The 22,914-nt window shown below is 32.9% G+C and overlaps 1 protein-coding gene across 2 annotated transcripts in view; it reads right to left on the bottom strand.

Moving 5' to 3' along the window:
* Positions 1–22,914, bottom strand: part of LOC124537864 (transcription factor SOX-6) — a 298,209-nt gene that overhangs the window by 94,656 nt on the left and 180,639 nt on the right. The window contains exon 1 of one of the 2 annotated variants that reach the window (XM_047114814.1): positions 14,159–14,460. The exons of the other annotated variant lie outside the window; for it this stretch is intronic. The gene's annotated coding sequence lies outside the window, so the exon portion shown is untranslated. Of the gene's footprint in view, positions 1–14,158; positions 14,461–22,914 lie in introns of those variants that run through there. 2 annotated transcript variants of the gene reach the window in all.

Consider the following 22,914-nt stretch of genomic DNA (forward strand, 5'->3'; position numbering starts at 1 on the left):
CATGAAGTGCGCATGTCCGACTTCAAAACTAAAGATGATTTCACATAATGTACCTACGAAATAATGCGATACATATACGATATGATTATGGACTTTATGATCTTTACAAATATTATTAGAAGTGAGAATATCTCGTTACAGTTAAATTCGTGCAAAACTTTAAATATTCATTGTTAGATATATTATGTCAATACGCAAAATATACATACCTACAATAGATTTAATATGTATATTAGTGATCGAATGGATATCTCATATACAAGCTTTTAAACAATAATATAAGTCCCACACATAATCTATCTGTGGCAGATTTTCATCCGGTACCTAAATGTTTATTCGTGATGTTTTCCTTCCATAATGACCAAAAGATGAATTATCGAATGGATGAGTGATGTTTGAAGCTGCAATCTTTGATAATAATTCTTGTTTTTTAATTACTGCTCTACATGGATTATACAAGCTATAACTGATCGTTGAAATTTAATACAAATTAATTGTTTCGAACGTTTCGATGTTTTGTAAGAGAGAAGGCGCCATTATAATCTAAATCTGTACACAATCCAGTCATAAAATATCGCTCCAACAATAAAACAGAAGTGGATCTCGCTTCGGTGGCGAAAGTGTCTATATTCTTAGAGGATGAAGTTTTTATTACGCCTACTGGTTAATTTCTAAGCCGATAAAATACGTTAGTTTCCATAAAGTTATCAAGAATCACACAGATGAAACTGACGTTTTAAAGCAGCACTTTCAAATCTGACTATATTACGATAGCATTGATAAACTTATCATATATATATATGCATATCTTAAGTAGGTATAGCCAGAAATTGGTCTGGTATAAATACCCACTAATTTGAAACGAACGTAATTGTTATTTGGTGTAAACGTATCGAGAAAAACCAAATAACATTTTGTGTTGTATTTTTATATACCATTAATTGGTGTACGGGCAAATGGGTATATTGATGATAAGTGATGACCATTGCGTATGCATATTGACGTCGTAAGAAATGTCAACCATTATTTGAAACATATTAAGTTATACTAAAGAAAGATTAAATTTGCGAACCTAGTGTCGGTCAAATCCTCAAACACCTATACATCTATTTTTTATAGTCGAGATTACTGATGTCGCCGAGTTTCAGTAATTCATATCTCTCATAATTCATATTACATTTTAAAATAAAAAAAGGAGATTAAATAATTAATAATAATCAATCAAGACAAAACGCTATTACGAAATCAGACGAATAATGTCGAAGAAATAACTTGATGTTATTGTTTTTTATGAATTATCGTTTACATCAGAGACTTTTTTCTTTTTAGCTGACACTGGTGGCATTTCTCTTGTTACTGCATGATTTATTCAGCCCGAAACAAGAATCTCATATTGTATTTTTTTTTTTCAAATTGTACTCTTTGTGACAGTACTCGTATAAAACAGACAAATATTTTGAAATTATTATAGATTGAAAATGACCTAAATGATAAATTCATACATAAACAAAATAATTAAAAAAACTTTTTTTAATTCTAAAATTGATATAAATGAGGTACTAAGTGTAGCAACACATATCTTAATCCATAATAACATAAAATATATAGATCATTATATTATTAAAAATTATAATTAAATATGTATATATTAATAATTTAGCTTATAATATATTGCATAAACAGATTAATTCGAAATTTACAACAAACCAGAACAATATAGCAAATTGTAATGAAAGATTAACTAGAAGCTAATTATCCGGTATGCAATAATATCAACATTTATTGTACGAGAATTAATATTAAAATCTTGGTCTTTGCTCTCGTGAATGAGAGTTATAATATTCGCGTCTAAACCAAAATAAACTAAAAGCCGAACGGAAACGGCCGATATATTATTAGACACGACAATTCTATTATTTTTATTCGTAACACATCTTAGAGATTTGCCCATAAATCTGAGACATTCTCCGATATGGGTATGATTCCTAGAACACGCGAGTGCTTCACACCCAATTAGCTTAGAATTTGGTTCATTTTATATTTGACTTCGAATTCGAAACTCATTTTCTAAATCAAATTTGAGATACTTTTCTCGTAATTTGTCACAAAAAAAATAATAATCTTGCATTTAGTTATGTAACTAAATTATCTGATTAAATGTCCTATTTTAATCTATTCATATTAAGATGTAGTACATACTTGTATAAATTAATTGCTGACATTAAATTATGATAATGGAAATGTTCGTGTTAAAATCATCGTCGGAATCCTTTCAAGCATTGTCCGTAATGTCATTTATTAGCTGAGTAACACGTGTTTTAGTTTACATCTCGGCAGTCAGCGGTAGACCGATGTCGCCATTATTACCCGGGATATCTTTCTCTCGAGCCGCAACGCATTATTTATCAGAAACACCATTCTGTTCATTGTTTCATAATAAAACATTAATTTTGTCAACGGCCTCCATGGCTGAACGCGATACTCCAATATTAGAACTTCCGCTGACATTACAACAAGAAAACGTCGCCGTTCAATAAATCTAATTCTTTATCTCCAACCGCGACTACGTAGACAAGCTAAGAATTTAAAGAGAAAATAAATTGACATTCGCAAATGACATCCTCACTGATGTTATTTCAACAAACACATGCAAATTCTTGTACAATCTTCAATAAAAACAAAAGACCCTTTGCGACGTCTCTTAACAAAAAATTAAAACCACGTGCAACTAAAATGGAAGCAAAAAGGTCAACAATATGCCTAATCCACAATCCATGTCACAGGCTAAAGGTTACGGAAGGTTGTACAAAAAATCGTCTCTAAACGAGACGTGTTCCTGTGAAATCGTCCATAATTCCCATTACGTTCATTCGATTTAATATTTTAACGACGACGATTTAGAGTACAATTTAATTCGTCGCGTTGCACTCGATTTAAAAGCGGCATTGTTCGTACCTTAGGGAGTAGTGACAACAGATTTTCGTCTTTTTTTCATTTCACATATGGCATCGCAATCCTGGACGATATGTGACACATGTGTCGGTTTTAGGTTACTCCACAATAATGACTGCCTCTTCAAAGTTTCTCATATCTCGAGCGTCCATTATAATACATGTTTTTGGATTCTAATTTCTAAAACGGAGTCAATGTACTTTTCTCTGGCTTTGATGTCCACCACAGTCAGTTCAAGTGGAATTGGATATAGCATTGATCTTTCCGTAATGTCACTATCAACAGGTGACGTTAAGCCGCTGTTTACTTTCCACTTAATTGAACGTCAGGTAATTTACGAAAATAACTCGAATACGTCATTGGCTGGAGCATTATCGTTGTGCTTTTTACGGCCAAAGCGAAACCGATAAATCGTGCAAGCGCTGCAACTGAATAAGTAATTCTAAACCGAAAAGCTACTGTAACTTATCTGACCAATAAATTCAGTTCGGCCATAAATAGAACTATAAAAATTATTTTACGATACACGAGTGAGATACATTAAGACAATGTTACGCGCACATTTCACAATGGCCACATTATGGTTTAATTGATTCGGCCACAATGGCCTTTATGCGGCCAGCCGTTGCTACAAAGATATTATTGTCTATGGCTGGGCAGACGTCTGGTAACACTTGACCAGAGACAAAATGGCTTTGTGATGTTTGCCCGAAAGGCGCCATCCGTAATTCAATATGGAGTCTAATTAATGCGGTTTGATTTTGGAATACATTCAGCTTGTTAATTTTGAACTAAGCTCTGTTCTCGAATACGACTTAGTTAACGATAAGAAATAATATTGCTAATTGTTTATTTATTATGATCATAACTACTAGAAATGGACATAAACAAATTTACTTACAAAATTCCTTTGTGTATTGAACAATAATTACCTGAAACAAAAATTTAAATTAGTGAAAAAGATCTGTCAATCGTAATGATGGGATAAGACATTTTGGCGCTAACATTAAATTAGGCTACATGTCCGATTTGAAACTAAACAAAGATTCTGATTCTGCCTTAATTATAGACTCTGGTGGTATATAAGCGACAGTTAGAAGTAAACATGTCCCAGCCACGACGTCTGTTTGTTTGTAATTGGAAAAATGGCGGTCGGAACAAACACCGATTGACATATTGCTTTAGTATTTAGATTGATTTAGAATAGATTAATTATAACAGTTGGGGGTCTTGACAAAGATTAAATAATAACTGACTATAAAATCTTTAAAAAATTTGGTTTTAATGCGTACAACAGTGCATCTGTTGCTGTTGATTTGTGTAAATCTATTATTAATAGACATATTTATAATTATACAAGTGTAATGACGGATCACTTTTCACTGACTTATATAAGAAACGAACGAACAAAGAATATACGAAAATAATTGAAGTTTGATTTACTTACACTTTAGATTTTTGGTCAATATTTTATAAAATCGGCGATGAAATATCATTATCATTACATAGTATAAAACAAAGTCGCTTACCGCTGTCTGTCCCTAAGTCTGGTTATATCTTTAAAATTACGCAACAGATTTTGATTAGGTTTTTTTTTAATAGATAGAGTGATTCAAAAGAAGGGTTTTTGTATATAATACATGGACAATATAGTAAAAACACTGTCAATTTTAGACATTTCTAATTTGATGTCACAATTAAACAAATTCTGTAGTATATTTAGTATAAGCATTGCTGTGCGAAGCCGGGGCGTGTTGCTAGTAAAAATAAGCTCAACGATGACTAAACTTAGATCATCAAAAATCTTTGGTGTGCGTTAATAAAACATCTATAAAACATTTCTTAGTAAAGATAACACATTGTTCTAATGCCGCGTTCGTCCTGCATCCTGTGAATATGATATATATTTATAGTCATTTCGATTTAGGAACTCGTAAAACTCTTTATTATAAATATATAAAGATGGTTACGATAGTTAATTTTATGAAAACGTTACAATAATAAAGTAAAGTCGTTTGTTGTTGACTTCCTGAATCAGCTGATGTGATGTACTCGGCTGCTTTTTTTTTTAATTCCACGCTTTCAACTTGTTTAACAACTAGTGACCTCAGCTTCGCACGGATGTAATGCTGATACTAAATATACTATAGACTATATTTATTTACGATCACATTAGAAACTTATAAAATTATCAGTGTTTCTTTACTGTATTATCCATGTATTATATACAAAAACCCTTCCTCTCGAATCATTCCATCGATTAAATAAGACGCATCAAAATCCATTGCGTAGTTTTAAAGATTTAAGCATACATAGGGATGTAGGGACAGAGAAAGCGACTTTGTTTTATACTATGTAGCGATTTGAACAAAAATTCTGAAGCTGTACATTGTTTTTTGATTCCATATTCAAAATTTTCATCAAATCTTTGCCATTCTTTTCATCAACAATATCAGTACATAGAAGCCATGCTTCTATATATGTACTGGCTGTGATCCACCCGCTTCGCTGGGCATTAAATGACTGACAAATAGGGGAAGGGTCAGTGGAAATAAAAAATAATAACCTATAACCATGTACGGATGCCGCGACGATTGGACAGCTTCATACCTATACAATCAGTATTTTTGAAGTGATTGACAAAGATAGAAAAAAATAGATATACCTACGTGTATTTGAAGAAAACAGCTGATACAGTTGATTCCTTTATCGATGTGTTAAAATAAAATTATGTTTACTAAATCATAAAGAAAATGTTCATGACTTACACTGATGCATAATAAATAATTCTTAAAATATTTCACAATTAGTCTAATAATTGATACCATATTTTAGAGCCTATTCCGAACCCTCAAATGAACCATATCATGTTACAGAAGTAATATATAATAATATACGTCAAGTAAGTGCAGTAGCAATTTAAAGAAAATTGACGTTACCAAAATAATATTCCATACTTACTATTTAATTCTTCATGTTACATATAATAGACCACCATTGGGTGAAATTATGATATTTATTTTAAAAGAAGATAATATAATAATACCATACTAGTTATCACGCGAACGGTCGTAGGTTTTAGTTTCAGTTCAGCCGAGTTTCATCAAAGTATAGTTATAGAGAGACAGAGTTACTTTCGTATTATACGATCAAAACAATAAGCAGATCTTGAAAAAAAAAGAAATGCTACTTAATACCTTTCAGTATGTAATTGTAATTTAAAATAAGAATACGGAAACATTCCATAATAAAACAAAATAATGCCCATATATCAAAGGTAAAACCTTTTGCATCCGAAGATTGACCTTGAAATATCTTGCTTAAAGATAAGTCGATTATCAACAATAGAGAATTGTTGAGGGTAGTAAAACGACACATAATCGAATTATACACCTTTAGTTGAATGAAGGATCAGCCCACGGGATGGGATTATATTCAATTTCGATTCGGGATCTTTATGGCAATTTTTTTGCCGCTGATTTTATTATAACCTCTCTTGATATGTACGGAACTTAGTAGACCTGATGTTAATTGGTACTGGCCATAGATCTTGGTACTGTAATATATTAATCATTCCTCATATCACCAACGCACTACCAGCCTTGGAAACCAAGATGTAAGACGTTGAATTATTTGCGGCTGCAGTTATACAAGCACACACACAACTATAATAAGTACCTATGCCTATTAGGAGATAGAACATCTGATGAGTAGGTACCTACCCAGACGGGCTTGCAAATATATCACCAAGTGATACCTACCTACATTTAAGTATATAGAAATTGTCACACTACACTATAAAATAGTATAAAGATACCTTCTCCGCGAAAAAAAGTGTAAATTCCATAAAAATTAATCTAACAGACATGTTTGATATTAATCTTAAAATAAAATCCATTTATGATTAGAAACTCTTTTCGTGTAACTTCCTATATTATGCAACATTTCTCGAACCCAATTTGATAGATTTTCTCAGCGAATTCATAGCTAAAATCTACCACTTAAATTTGTCCAATTAATTTTATAGTAGTCCATACCATCGGTTTGAAGAGTGACCCACTAGGGATGGAGATCCAATGGTTGGTGTCGTATTGACAGTGCTTAAGAGTGATTTATACTTCCCGTTGTCTCAGTATTATGGGCAACGACGACCACTTACCACAAGTTTACCTAAAGTAAATCATCCAAAAATATTTTTTATTAGAAAAGGTAACAAAATAATGTTTTATGGTCTTCTAAAAACAAAAACATCAAATTAGTTTTTTCAACTTCACAAGCGCTTTAGATTTGATCGTCAGCTACTGGACATAAAAAGTATCTTCTTGAAATTCAACAGACGAAAAAACAGACGGGCAGGGTTACTTTCCCATTTATAAAACAGCACAAGAGTAAACCAACAACATTGTCCATCTCTGTCTAACATCTAGTCGATAACCAAATCAAATAATTCAAACATCGATCGGCACCTGAATCACGAACCCTTTTCTCACAGAGCACGGAGCACGTGTATTCATTGTATAGGTGTTATAATACGTTTCCTCTACTCGTATATCGGTACAGGATATTCTTTATTTTCACAATCCAGAGACAAGCATAAAGGGCACGTTTTATGCAGGTTTCGTAAACGTTCGAATAATTACGTAACTGGATTAATCACAATGGTTTTGTTAAATGGAATCCTGTTTAATGGTATTGGTGATTCGAAGACCAATGCTTGGAGCACTTGACAATATGTAGTCTGGTTGAAATAGTCTTTGCAGACAAAGGTAACTTTCAAAGTTTTGGGGTGTCATTGGTTAAGTAATACTGTCTTCTTCTTTCGTGTGGAAAATCATGATGGCAGAAAAAGAGAGAGAAGTTATGTTGATTCTACGTTTTTACAAGGATTTTACTTGGTATTTGTGCAACACCTAGTAGGCACTCTCACTCATCAGATATCGTAAAAAGCAATACTTCTCGATCCTGTATTTCGGTATAAAGGGTGAGTGTGTAAGTGTAACTAAAGGTACAAGAGTTGTTACGTCTTAGTTTCCAAGTTTGGTAATGCATTGAAGATGTAAGGGATAAGTCATATTCCTTCTAGTAACCACTTTATTTGGCATATTTGGCAGTCTGCCTACCTATACCATATATATAGAGTCACAAAGCTACAGTTCCAAATTTAAAACACACCAATATGTAAACAAATCTCTCACTTCTCCCTACAAAGTCACTTTCTAGATGTCTTTCTTTATAGCACAATGGCGCTTCCTTAACATTCACTCGGCTGGCCCCACAATGATTGTCCTGTAATTGCACAATAAAACACGTGCTAAATCCGAGGGTTCAATGGCAAACAATGGGGGGGTTAAAAGAACCGAGTACACCTACGGGACCCTTTAACGACCTTGGGACAAGTCACTAGCGAACGCGTTTATTAGCTGTGCTTACTTGTACGCGTTTGAATTTAACGAAAAATATATTGTAGCCTAAGTTACTCCCTATTATATCAGTTATATGCCAGTGAAAGTCCTGACAAAATCGGTCCAGCCGTTCCAGAGATTAGCCGGAACAAACAGACAGTCAAATTGTAAAAAATGTTGTTGGTATGTGTACCGTGTTTCCATACATATGCATTGAGTAATAAATGGCTATTTTAATATTACAAACAGACACTCCAATTTTATTATATGTATAATATGATTATTATACAATTATATTATTGTGATTCAATGTTATTTATTAATAGTTAGTAAAAGTAATGCAATAACATTTCTTATGGTTAATTTAAAGTTAATGAAGAAAATGTTTTGATATAAATATAATTTAAACTTTATATTTTCATACATATGTATGAAAACTTCCTAATGCTGTTCCTGATTGCTGAATGAATGTTACTTTACTAGGTTTTTTTAAATGAGTCAATCGTTGTATAGTTTACGATTAAAAAAATTACATCTTTAAAATATTCTTGGCGGCAAAAATATTTTAATAATCATATAATAATAAGTAAGTAGTAAAATACAGTACAAATACAATATTCAAACGTCGTTACTATGCTATAACTTGCACCGTTACTACTTTTTCTGCAGACGGTACTTATAGTCTCGATCATTGAAAGAAACGGAACACCGTTGTCTTCGAGATCGACAAATAATAAAGGATTCGAATCGAAGGGCTGCCCATTGTTGTTGCGCAATGGAGTTTATTTAGTATGAAAATGAGTGTAAACTTTTAAAAGGGGTGTGAAATCGAATTAAGGGAGCACCGTGACAATAATTGGCCAATCAGGACACATTCTGAATAAACCTCGTTTGCATGTTGAAATGTTATTGAATAATATTTAAAAAAAAGTTACTTTACCTTTTAAGTATTCTATGTTTAAAATAAATAGTTCGAATTTTAAATTAACAATTGTAAATAAAAAGTTTTAATGCACACAGTGGGTATTTTACTATTAAAATCTGGAAAAAATACGATTCATAATCGTAAGGATATTATTTCTATTGCGTACACATGTTATTCAGAATGGGACGAACAAAGAAGCGTCGTGTTCATACGTGTTGGGAATTATTTAAAAAAAAAAGTGCGAGGGCAAATCGACGGGGAGGCGACAACGCTGCAAGATTGCGTGAATTACATTTCACAATGGTAACGCGTTACGTGATCGACCTATTTAGTTTTGTCGTGTTGCTTTGCAAATTTACTTAAGTCAATTCTTTTATTATATTTTATTTATTGTATTTAAATAATCCCCCTATTTCATACCCATTAGATAATTCGATTAAATAAATTAAAATGTGTTTTTACTTCGATTATATTTTAGTTTTATCCTGAGTACACTACGTATTTTTTATAGGCTTTTAGAATCATTTTTGTTTAAAATTAAAACATATAATATAATAATCATTATATCTCCTAAAAACATTTGAAGTAGGTTTGTTATAGATAAGAAAAAAGGTGAAGAAGATTTCTTATTTTCCACTACGGCGCTTCCTTTCTTTTTAACCAGTAGTCCCTTCGGACCTTATTTTTCTACACCATGCTGTTTCAATAGTATCCATAGCGTAGGATTTAACCAGAAATATCCAGTTAAGATTCACACGTTCTGACTAGTGAGCTATAACGACACACATTTTTAATAGTGAAGAATAACAGACATACTTGCAACATCTAATCTATTTCTACCACACACGAAATCAAAGGCTCTCAAATTGGCAACTAATAAAATCATCATTCCGTTTACAAATTTTATAGCTATACATTTCAATAAATAAACTCGACAAAATCAAACGGAAATCGAATAAGTAGATATATTATAAACACTTGTTACATTTTAAGATGGCATCATAAACCTACATTGGTAATGAAATAATTTTCAATTTGTTGATGTTCCTAAGTCATATTATTTTCGAAATATAATATCGAGTAAAACATATTAAATAAATAAATTGATGATGTGTCGGTCTTTATTTTAATGTTTTTCTTTAATATAATGATATAGTACTTTTTATTTGATGGTTGTAAAAATATTTGAAAGCTATAGATTTAAATTAAACTTATTATAAAAATATCTAAAAGTACTTAGTTTTAATGTTCGATCGTCTGAAGACTACATTAAATAACACTAAATACAGTACCGATATCAGATTAAAACTGTCGCAAACACATGGACATTATAACACATATATATTAAAAAGCTCTTAAATACTTTATGGATGTTCCGTATGGCATAACTCCTTAAAACTCTCATAAGCGGTCGTCAACCTGAATGAAGCACGTACCTACTTCATTAAACCATGAATCGTAAACTCTTTTAAAACGCCATAACCGACCACAATGTTTAATTTAATCGTCACAATCTTTAAGGCTACACCACATCCTATCGATTTTTTAAAAGTCCATAAATCGGTTATTAAAACTTACCACATCTCTACGTGTTTACGTACCGTATCTTTGACGTTACCTATTTAGTAATATGTTTGGTTAAATAGTTACAATTTTTCTTTAATAACCATTGCATCCGGTCCGCGCTAGGGTTTATATTTGATTGGATTTACGACTGTTTTCATTGCGGGTACTGTTTAATATAAATATGCTAGACAGTTTCCTGTTGGTTAATAAGAAAAATGGTCCTATAAAAACAATTGAAATTTATATTAAATTTGTTTTGTATCAATAATATGACATGGTCGAGATGTATTTTAATATCAAAAGAAATATATAAATCTTCATTATGAAGGAATTCAGATGAAATACTGGATGAATAATTTCGAGTTAATACTTTTAGTTTTTAACCGTTTAGAAACTAAACCACTCATAAACCAATGAGAATGTTGCATAAATTACTAGGGATTCGATTGTGGAAAATTACCAAACATCTTTACAATTTATAAGAATAAATGTTAAGTTTTTTATTTTTTTATTTAATTGAATAACATTGCTTTAGAGTGAATTAAAATTAAATTTATAATGTTAATAAAACCACGGAACAACGGTAGCAGTAATAAAAGCATGGTTTTATGTATCATTATTAATTAGTTGTTTACATTATGAATTTAGAATATGAACTATTATTGTGATAATTAAATAAATTTTATCTTTTTATTTCTATTTTAACACTACGTTTTATCTACGCCAATTTTATAAATGAAACATTACGCAACAGTGGGCGTACCGTCAACAAAAAAACGTTAGTTAGTTTTTTTAAGCTTGTTTATAATTTATTATGTATATACATAAAAAGTTGTCACAGACCGTTTTAATAAATCGAAAACACTTCCAATGTTATAACGTATTTAATATGTTAATAAGTGATTTATTTTATAATCACAACTTCTAAGTGTCAATAATCCAAATGATTATTATGTAAATCTATAAACGATGCACCATACTAGCTGTTTAAAGAAATTTGTCAGAATAGACAAGTCGAAACGTAGTTTTATGGTGACATAAATAAAATTAGATGTCATTAGTATTTTAAATAATTGAAAGGGTTATCGGTTACTTGGTTTTATGAACAATTTGTCTTTTAAATTTTAAGATAGGAGTTTATTCAAATTGTATTTATATTTTTTTAATATTAGGATCGTTAAGAAGTGATATTCGTAAACTACAACCTGTGTAATATGAGTACGAGTGTCATGATCTAATAAGATGTCTGATTATTAAGCTTAATTTTATCACATGAATTTAAAAGCCAAGCTTTCGATACAGCTCAATGCTATATCTGCATAAATCAATTTATGTACACAGCTATGTACCTATGGTATGTGTTCTATAATTTGAATTATATTTCGTAGGAACAAAAGTATTAAAAAAATCGCGATCGCCGTTGAGTTGAATACAAATATAATTAAAGTTACTCTGGCAAGTATTTTCGACTGAAATGTGTGTAAGGTAGTGTTTTCACAGTAACAATAGCAGTTTCTATAAAAAGAGCTACCTTACATACTCATACTCGTTTAAAGTGACAGCAAGAAAGTGCTCCTGTGCGGAATCATCTCCTCCTGTCATGGTAATGCTTGGAGCTTATTCCATCATACTCTAATTCAGTTTGATGGACAGGCATGGGCAAGAATGGTGAGTGATCACACCAAATATAATCACTATGAGAATTGTTAACAATTAATTACGTCTCCTTTAGTATTTAGAAAAAGGCTTAAAACTCACAATGTAAATATAATTACTTCAATATATCAAAACAGATCCTATCGTAAACAATATGCAATTTAACGACGTATTTCGTAAGTTTTCATTGCGAAACATTCATACTAAAAACGCACAATGGTTCGAGCAACGCACGGTAAAAATATGCTACCAAATATATCCTTTTACTTTAATTTAAAGCTGCTTAATTTAAAATTTTAAACGCTGTAATTTCAACGTCAACTCGATTCAATACCGTAATATGCATTATTCTTAAAGCCGAAACGCCGCGGGTCCACATTAACAATTGTCGCCAATAAAATTAAACTTGTTATAATGAAAATACAGTGTCGGAGGTAAATTGGCTTTTCAAAGAAATTTCAAGTCCCATTTGTTGTGAGACAATCTTATTCATTATTCTCAGGAACAGCTGTGGACCTGCTAATAAGATCATAACCTATATTTCTTTAACGCTAAAATATCTATATGAATTGTGTTGAAAGATACGTCGAGTGTTCTTTTTATTTGTACCGTAACAAACCGACAAATAAGTTGGTTTATGTATTTAATTATTAGTGGTTATTACATTTTAGCAAAACACAAAATAATACAAGCGTTACATATTTAAGAATATAAATACCGTAAATAATGTCTATGCTTAATAACATAACAATAATTATTATTACGAATTATAACCGTTAAGTAAAACCTCTTTCTAAGCGTTAAATATAAAACCGTAACGAAAAGCAGAGATTAGTAATTTATTACATTCTTATTTCGGTTTTAATACGACAGGTGATTATTAACGAGTGGCTATTTAGAAGTATCATTTTGATGTAACGCAATGTAACTCACTAATAACACCTATTTAACGGGCTTTGAATTTTAGTCGATTTTATTATTATAATTTAAAACGTCGCGTGAAACTAATCCAGTAGAAAAATATTACTAAACACATAATATAAGCGTTGTTGTATTAATTAAAACATTGTTTTAGGATTTTATATTTTACTAAAAGTACCTTAATTATGATGTTTTTTTTTAATTTTAATGATTCCTTAGTTCATATATTTATATTATCTTCATATTAAAATGTAAACTGTCAGTTTAATAGTCGAAATTTCGATACGCTTCATGAAAAGCTTTTTTCATTATAAAATAATGAATTAACAGAAAACATTTTATAATATCAAATGATTTAATTACTTACTACGTTGCATTATTTAAAATTATAATTTAATAAAACATTACATTTAATGATATTTTGTCTAGGATGTTCGGGGATAGTATCACTGTGTCAACCTGGGATCTTTTATTTTAATTATTATTATTATAGTTATCAACGGTTTTTTTATTTTAAATTTTAAGAAACGAATACGTATTTTGTTCCAAAAAACTTAATTCACCGTTAATTATTTGAAAATAGAATGTTATGAAAATATAACACATATTTAAAATTATAAATAACTTACAGCATCTTAAAATTAGAATAGGTAGTACTTAAGTACCTTATGAAATAAATGATGTTACTTAAGTTTAAGAAATATCCTTAGACATAAAATATAAAATGATTATTTACCTTCATTTGCGTTACCATTGTTCCTCTCGCCTGTTGAGACATCAGAGAAAACATCGACCAAAACCGAAATAGACAAAACAAAATTAACAATAAACTAAAATTAAACACGTGAAATCGTCCTATCACAACGATTCTTTGGCATTATTACCTCACAATCCAGTCTCAACAGTCACAGAAACGAAATCACTCACAGGGAATAAAATAAAACGTAAAGTATTGTCCGACACAGAACGGTGATAGTTCGTGATGATCGCGATCGTATTCGCTATCGGAACGCGGGACACGTCCACCGACCGCGCGCGCTCGACACACAATGCTGCCAGATCGAAGCGCGTCGACAATACGCGCGCGCTACAATGACCGCCGCCCCGCGCCGCGCGACAAGGACGCACCGACCTAATGTCACTGCCCTACGAACAATGCCGTCCTTCCAGCAGCTCACGCTGAAAATAAGAAACGAACCTCATCCTCTGATAGCACCGTACCAGTCTTGAAGACACGAGGACATCCCAGGATCGAACGGGTGCCCATCTTCTATTTAGAACTGCGTTTAAAATCAATTGTCTATGCGGAATAACAGCGCGGTATCTATACAAAAGCGTGAGGCCGTCCTTCTCTAGCGGACGACATTGTGTGCGTATCCAGACGCTCTCTCTCGCTCGGCGGGCGCGGGCGGCTAGGCGACGCTCCGTCCCGCTCTAGGCCCCGCCCCGAGAGCGTCTTTGAGTGTGCCGCGCGGTGCAGTGTGCGTGGCGCGGTGAACAGCCGAGCATTGTGCAAACGGTTCGCACACCACAATGCGGCCCAGGTGGGAGTGCGCCCGATCTACGAGGGCGTTTAAAAAGTCGATACAATCGCTCTTACATTTGTATTTGTGAAGAAAATTTTCTTTATTTCGACGGTAGTTGTGAAACTGGGCGTGTTGGCATTGTGTCCGCGAGGCGTGGCCAGAGGAAAACGTTCTATTGTGCGGCCGGCGCGGTCGTAGGATTGGCGCGGTCTATTGTTGTTGCGACAACGGACTTTCCCATCGGAGCCGCTCCGCGATGAAATACGATGCCGCTGACGAATATTTTTAGCCGCGGTCGCTTCCACACAATACATTTGCATATCATTCATAAAAAGTCGCGCATTATCCTCAGCTCTTTTAATGGAACCTGCGGATACGCGCGAACTGGTTTCAGATATTTTGACATGATACTGATCGGACAATCTACTTGTAACATCAAATAATAATAGCGTGCAGACATTCTCACACACCCTGATACATATATATAGAATCAGGTTACTCTGTATTGTCTGTGTATCGGAAACATCTTACATGTGATGTGAAAAATAACTCTAATTAACACCGCGACCGGGCTGTAACCTCAAAATGTCAAATGGTTGTTGGTGACCAAAATAGAATTAATACGGTGTCAACTCAGCTGATATTAGGTACTTCCCTTAAAATAACGCGCTAAAACAATTAAAACTGTATCATTTTAACGAGAATATAAATACACCTATGTCTAATTAATACATCAATAGCTATTATAGAAGATCAATTCAGAAAATAAGTAATTCGTGTAATGTCTTAAATTGATAGAGTTCTATAACGAAACGCTTCCAAACAAGTATCAGTAAATATCATCAAATATCAGGAGCTAGCTAAGTCATTACGAGTCGTAAACAGAGGTATCTGTACAGAGTAGCTAGGTATATCGCGTTCTTATATGGTTCTTTTTACAAGTTTTCATGTTTCTCTAAGCGGACAATGTGACCCATATAGGGCGTAGCGCAGGCGTGGAGGAATGTATGTCTCGGGGTATCTCCCATCCCCGACGGGGGGTTATTATCTAAAAGGGGTGTGAGGCGCCCCCCGGCTTTATTATACTGGTTCCAGCGAATTGCTTTTTGTTTGTGCACTGAATAGCGTATTTAGTAATGAAACTTTTTGATTTCGATCGCTCTCTCTGTCTGCTACGTTTTAAATTGTGTTTTTACGATCTTCTTTATTTCGTATCATATATTAAGTTCAACTTCATGATTTAAGTTATTATAGGCAATCTCTTTATTAATATGTAAGAAAAGTAAAATTAAAGTATAACCCGTAAATTTCCAACTGGGTTAAGGCCTCTTCCCCTATTAAGGAGAGGATTTGGAACATGGAACAGCTATTCCAATGCGGGTTGTTGGAATGCCTATGTGTCAGAATTTCGATGAAATTAGACACATGCAGGTTTCCTCACGATGTTTTCTTACACCGCCGAGCACGAGATGAATTATAAACACAAATTAATCACTTATATATAGTGGTGCTTGGTAATTTGTCTGAATTAAAAACGAAGTGAAACTCAGACACTTACTAAATACTAAAACGTTCACCAAAAACCACTGCATATGATAGAAGTTTTATGTTCATCGCTTCAGTAGCTTCAGTAAGGTATTGCAAAAAAGGTCTCATAATATATGGTGGTTAGTATAGACGATAAAATATCGATGTAGTAGCAGTAGTAAGATCGATTGTAAGATCAGTACCTAATGCTATTCATTACAATGAATTTTATATTCAAGGGATATAACACGACAAAATTGAGAAGCATTAATGTTTGTTTTAATTTTCCTATAGAATGATCGTTGAGTGTTTTTGTTTCATAACATCTCTTCAGGTCACCCCTATACCCTTTGTCGTAGTCAAGATTATCGGAGTCGAGCTATTACTTGATTGGTTTTTGACGTTGTTTGTAATAAGTCAGAAGTTTCCGAGATAACATTAAGATGTTTACTCCCCTTTGATACCGTGTCGACGTTTCGAGAAGTTTATTGATATAATTATGGAGGTGTTTTGGTGTGTTTCGAAGCGATTCTTCCTTTGATTAAAATCGACCCGAATTAAAAAGTTGATGTAATACGTTCTAAATTTAAAATCTATTGTTTGATTTTATAACGACTTAAGTGCCAATTACAATACTGTTTAATAATTGAGTAAGTACACTGGATGAAGAGTAACTACTGAGTTTCTTGCTGGTTCTTCTCAGTGGAAATTACATTCCGTACCGGTGGTAACTTCACTTGTGCTAGCTCCAAAAAGTGCTTGTAAAAGCCTGTTTGAATAATGTATATTTTGATGTTTAAAAAGACCTACCTGCAGTATATTAAGACCTTAAGACCTGAGATAATTCAAGGCTTAATACACCAAGCTGGTCCTAACTGGTTTGGTGGATACAAAGCTACAACAATGTCTAGATATAACGTTAGTTCTTGTATAAGCCTACTACAGACCAAAACTACGTTTAATTCGGTTTAGTAACAGAGTTACTTTCCCATTTATAAAATTAGTATAGATTTACACCCAAATCTAAATCTAATGGTGTAAAGTTTTCCGAAAATAGGGTTTCGAACTCCATTAAGGATTCCATTTCCATAATAATATATCTAACCCTCACACCCCAACGTTCATGGTGTCTCATAAACTTTGAGGTCCAATATACCTATTTGTAAACTGTTATTTTGAATACTCAGACAAACAAGGTACAATTTTTTTTTGACCAAAAAGGTACTTTTTAAGACTTTCAATAAGTCATACAAAAAATTATATATTTATACAGACAATATACATGTGCCGTTCCTGAATTTTCAAATGCATAATTTTCCTGGAAAATTATGAAATAAAGGAAAACATCGTGAGAAAACCTGCACGCGTCTAATTCCAGCGAAATTTAGGTACATTTGTGCCGCATTAAAAACCACGACTAATAAGGTTTTATATAAATTTTGGTCATAATATCTCAGAAGTGTTAAGTTGGGAAGAGTTAGTAATTAGACAGTAAATTCTTACCTTTTGTAATGATATAGACATCTCCTATTTAATTGGCATTTCTAGGCTGACTGGCAATTCTGCCAGATGATTGTAAGATGTCAATAGTGCCTATAGACAGTGGTACTGTAACAAATATTGTCCGCCATAATCTTGAGAACTATAAAGATATCATGTCCCTTGTGCTTTTGTGCCCTGGCTAACTCATCCTTCAAACCGGAACACAACAATAATAAAACGAAAAATCTACATATGTAGTACCTACCTTAGACACCAAAAATTCAAAGATCTTTTAAATCCGTTCTAGAAGATTCTGATGTCATTTATAATATCGAAAGCAAGAAAGATTGTTTTAACTTTAAAAGTAATTTTTAAAAGCAATACTAACGAGATAAAGGCCGTCCCGGGTTTCAAACATCATAATTCTATTCCTACATTTATGTCCCGGTAAAAATATACGCAACGCAAATGGTCCATATCTCGTTAACTTCATTAATCTTTCTCTCCCAATATCGCCCGGACCCAAATGACCGTTTTACTTAGTTTTTTAATGACGCTTTTAAGTAAAAAATAAGCGAAGTTAGTTTTTTTGATGACGCTTTTACGGGGAAATAACTAAATCGTCCCCATTTACGGCACTTAAGGTAATGTTTACATTTTTTAATGATTTCATCCTGTGTCCCCCTAATGTGGCCCGGCCTTTACGGTTGTAACTTTACTTGGATTTATGCGGACTTGCTTATAAACGGATACCTCTCTTTCTGTCATAATTGATTTGACGTTTGTAAGAAAAAGACAGCATTGCTTAAATAATCCGATACTCAGTTCGTATACCGAATTGCATTCGTATTTCAAAATTTCAAATAAAGAATAGATCTTCGAAATGTATTTCATGTGTCGCGAACTACGCACACAAATACACGTTCGATGTGTTGCAGTTCATTGTGGAACACATTCCATATTTGAATTTAAATCGATCAATTTAATTTCTAGGATTATAATACACTAGATGACTTTATGTTGTAGTTATAATTTATCGGTTTTATTAAATGTGGCCGTAAATAAATGTCTTTTAATTACTTCGCCTTGTTAGGCAGTGGATATTAAAACAATAATTAATATGGCTTATTGACTGTTACGGATACAATTAAAAACCCGTCATTGTGTGAATCATTCCATTTTACACAGATAACCTAGTACAGAGGTTCGCTGGGCGGTGTCTGGTGGCTGACAATAGGGTATTGTGTAGAGGGCGTGGTCCATTGTACCCCTCGACCAATCAGAGCGCCGTATTCAACAATAGCGCACCGAATTGGAATGCTGCGTCAACTCTATTGTCGGATTGGTGTGGTTACTGATTTCGAATTTAGAATTGTTTGAATTTCAATGGAACGTATGACGATATTTGTGAATTCCGTTAAAATTTTATGTATTGTAATTGCTTACGTTTCTGTACGTTGGGTTATAAAATTTAATAGAAATATATATAAAATTTGTAATTGTTTTGAATGGAATAGGTACATAATTATGTTATTTTTGTATGAATTATTTTTTTTATTTAACAGCGGAACATACCAACTGGTATTTTTAATAGTATTTCAAAGTGTTACACATACGGCATACCGAATTAAAATACAAAATAGCGTATCCCCAGTGAGACATTTATTGATTTTACTATATAGGTAAATGTCTAAACGTGCTTTTATAATGACAGCTTATGGTATGGATCGTAGTGGAAGGTCGCGGGTTCAAATTGGGGCAAACATTTTAAACGTTTACAACTTTTAAATTTTTTTTAGTTTCCAGCCTAAAGAAAAACATCAGATTATTTCTGAATAAACCTACCTACTTGACTTTTGCAGGTAGGTAGTTTTGCGTACCTACTACCTAGTTACAAAACCTATCGCAGTATAATACTTATTTATAAGTTTTTATCTTATAGGCTCGAATATCCCATCAACCCATCCAGAAATTTAAAAATTATTTTATCTGATTAGATTTGACCCACTTGTTCTGACAATAATTAGGTAGATTCTTGCCTAGTCAAATAGGTAGGTATCTTTATCAATAGGCTCCTAGCTTATATTAGCAAGTAACTCAGTTACTTGGCTTATTGTAAGTTATCGTCAAGCTATTTATATTCAATATAAAATAACTAGTAAAATGAACTTAAACAATACGGCCAGTGTTCAATGCTCTCGGTACAGTCGTGAATAAAAATAACTTCCTACCCACCTACGAATGAACTAACTACCTAAAAATAGTTGATATGAAAGCTACCTAGAACTAATAAGAAACACACAAAACAATTAAAACCCTACTAGGTAGGTAAATTTACCTAGGTAGGTAGATAGATTCAGTAAAGTACCAATTCAGTAAAGTAGTTGAAAAACAAATGTCTTTTATTTATAGCTTAACTAAGTATATATAGACCTGCTACGAACAGACACGACTATTGTCTAATAACAATTAAGCATTATCTATCTATTCTATTATCTATCTCCTAACATGTGCATTATCGTAGGTAATACTAATTGACACAAGTAAAAAAAAATTGGTACAAAATCAAAATAGCCCGAAAACAAAAACTGACTACAACACGTTTAAAAAATCACCAAAATAAGATGTTTTCTAAACATTTCTTTCAAATACAGCTAACCTCTAGCTATCGAGTAGGTATAGATACTTATCTTATTAATGCAAATGACGTTTTTAAATAACATTGAAATATTAAAGCACTTCAGTATCGGAGTATACAGCGCTCATTACAGCGCATCTGAGACCGGATGTTGGGAACAGGTGTCGCTTACACGAAATACAGTTCCAAAATCAACCTTAACACAACGCAATACGGGTCACATATTCCACGAAGCTCCGCAATCTGCCACGCAAATATAGCTCTTATGAATTGGTATTAAGGTGCATTACAAGTGAAGTAATTAGCAATATCTGATTTAAAGTGATGTTCAAATAGATGCACTTTGTTTCCGCAATCGACGGTGTTATCTTTTTAATTATGTCAAATTATTGGTTATAGATATAAACATAGTATGTAACGTTACTTTTTAAATAATTAAAAAGATAATAAACAACACGACTGATCGTTAAAAGGTGCATCAAAATCTGTTCAGACATTTTGGTTATGGTCCACCATGTTTTATTTTTTTTATGGTATAGTTTGGCGGACGACCATATGGGCAACCTGATGGTAAGTGGTCACCATCACCCATAGACAATGACGCTGTAAGAAACATGTGGCTCTAACTGGCTCACTCATCCTTCAGACCGGAACACAACAATACTGAGTACTGTTACTGTTATTTGGCGGTAGAATAACTGATGAGTGGGTGTTACCTACCCAGACGGGCTTGCACAAAGCCCTACCACCAAGTAATTGATGGAGGTGGTACTCCAAAAATATAAAATGTATCATACTTCACATTTGAAAATTTAGTTGTTTGCCACATTATATTGGAAACCATTGTTTATATATGTCATTCATGTGTTTTTGTATAACAACATACAAACATACAATATTGAAGGCAGTCCACTGCTGGGCGAAGTCCTGTCATTTTCAAAGGAACGGAGTTTGCTCCACTAGGCTGTTCTAATGCGTCATACCTTCGTCAGATTTTATATGTAAAATCAAAGTGTTAAGTCGTACTGGTTGGTATTATAGTATAGTAACAGCAATATGGATGACCAGACCAGATAATTGACAGAAAAACCCTAATAATAGGGTTTTTCTGTCAATAAATTGATTAGCAGCGTAAAGTTCGTAGTGTTACTTCCATGCCTCAGATAACACGAAAAGCCGTTGATCGTGCTTGAACTCTTTCGACGTGTTGTTCTCTATCAGATTTTGATGGACCGACTAGAGAGTTTAGGTACCCATTTTTCTGTGATATCTCCTCTCTTAGACCTTTAATTATCATCAGATTTTGTTCATAATTCTTACAGAGCCATTCTATGAGCGGATGGGTTTATTAGGAGGTCCAACTGTCTGCTTCTTACTAATTAGCTATTTAATTAATTTTTACGTAATATTTTTATTTTATCTTTAAATTAATATGTAAACTTTTTAATTGTGCACTGTTTATAGTTAGTAAATGTTATGTACACTTGTCATTGACGTACATATCTGATGTTTTAATATAGTCACTTTAACTGTAAATGTTCAATATGTATGTTGTAAGTGTGCTTGTTGTAAATAATTAAATAAATAAATTAGCTATTTATATCAATCATTATCACTTTTTTGTTTCATTTGCTGTTGAAACGCTTGGCCCTTGGAGTAGTGGTGCAAAAAGCTTCATCAAAAGTATAACACCTCGCCTCATTGCCTCCACTGGTGACAGGAGGGCTGGTTCGTTTTTTGCCCAGAGGATCGGAATTGCGATTCAACGGGGTAATGCTGCTAGCATTCTTGCCACCATTCCACGCGGTCAAGATTTATACAGTAACTAGTTTTAGTTCATATCTGTATATATATTTAAGCATTTAATGTTGTTAATTCTAATGTTAATAAAATAATAACATTTAAAGGAAAATCATTATCAAAACAATGACATATTGTAACTACCCATTGGTAGATATAGGTTTTTATGTATGTATGTATATATTTATAGCTTATATATTGTGACGTGTTCCTCTTGAAAATGCACACAGAGACATCTTAAATAAAGACCACTCCTAATAGCTACCACCCACATCGCGTTTCAACTACACAACTATTTATTACGTTGCTTTATATTTGCTACGTTTCAAACAAACGGGCACACATTCGTAGCTCAAACCCCCCACGGATATAAAACCGACCCCCCTCCACTAGCGTATAATGCACTATCAGGGGTCTTTCATAAATGGACAATGTGTAACAGTTTACCGTAACACAAGATTTTATTTGCTATCAACAACGATCTTATCGCATTGATATAAGGTTGATTTTCGTTTGATT

Source organism: Vanessa cardui, chromosome 19 (genome assembly GCF_905220365.1).
Source record: "Vanessa cardui chromosome 19, ilVanCard2.1, whole genome shotgun sequence".
In the NCBI taxonomy this organism is placed as follows: Eukaryota; Metazoa; Arthropoda; class Insecta; order Lepidoptera; family Nymphalidae; genus Vanessa; species Vanessa cardui.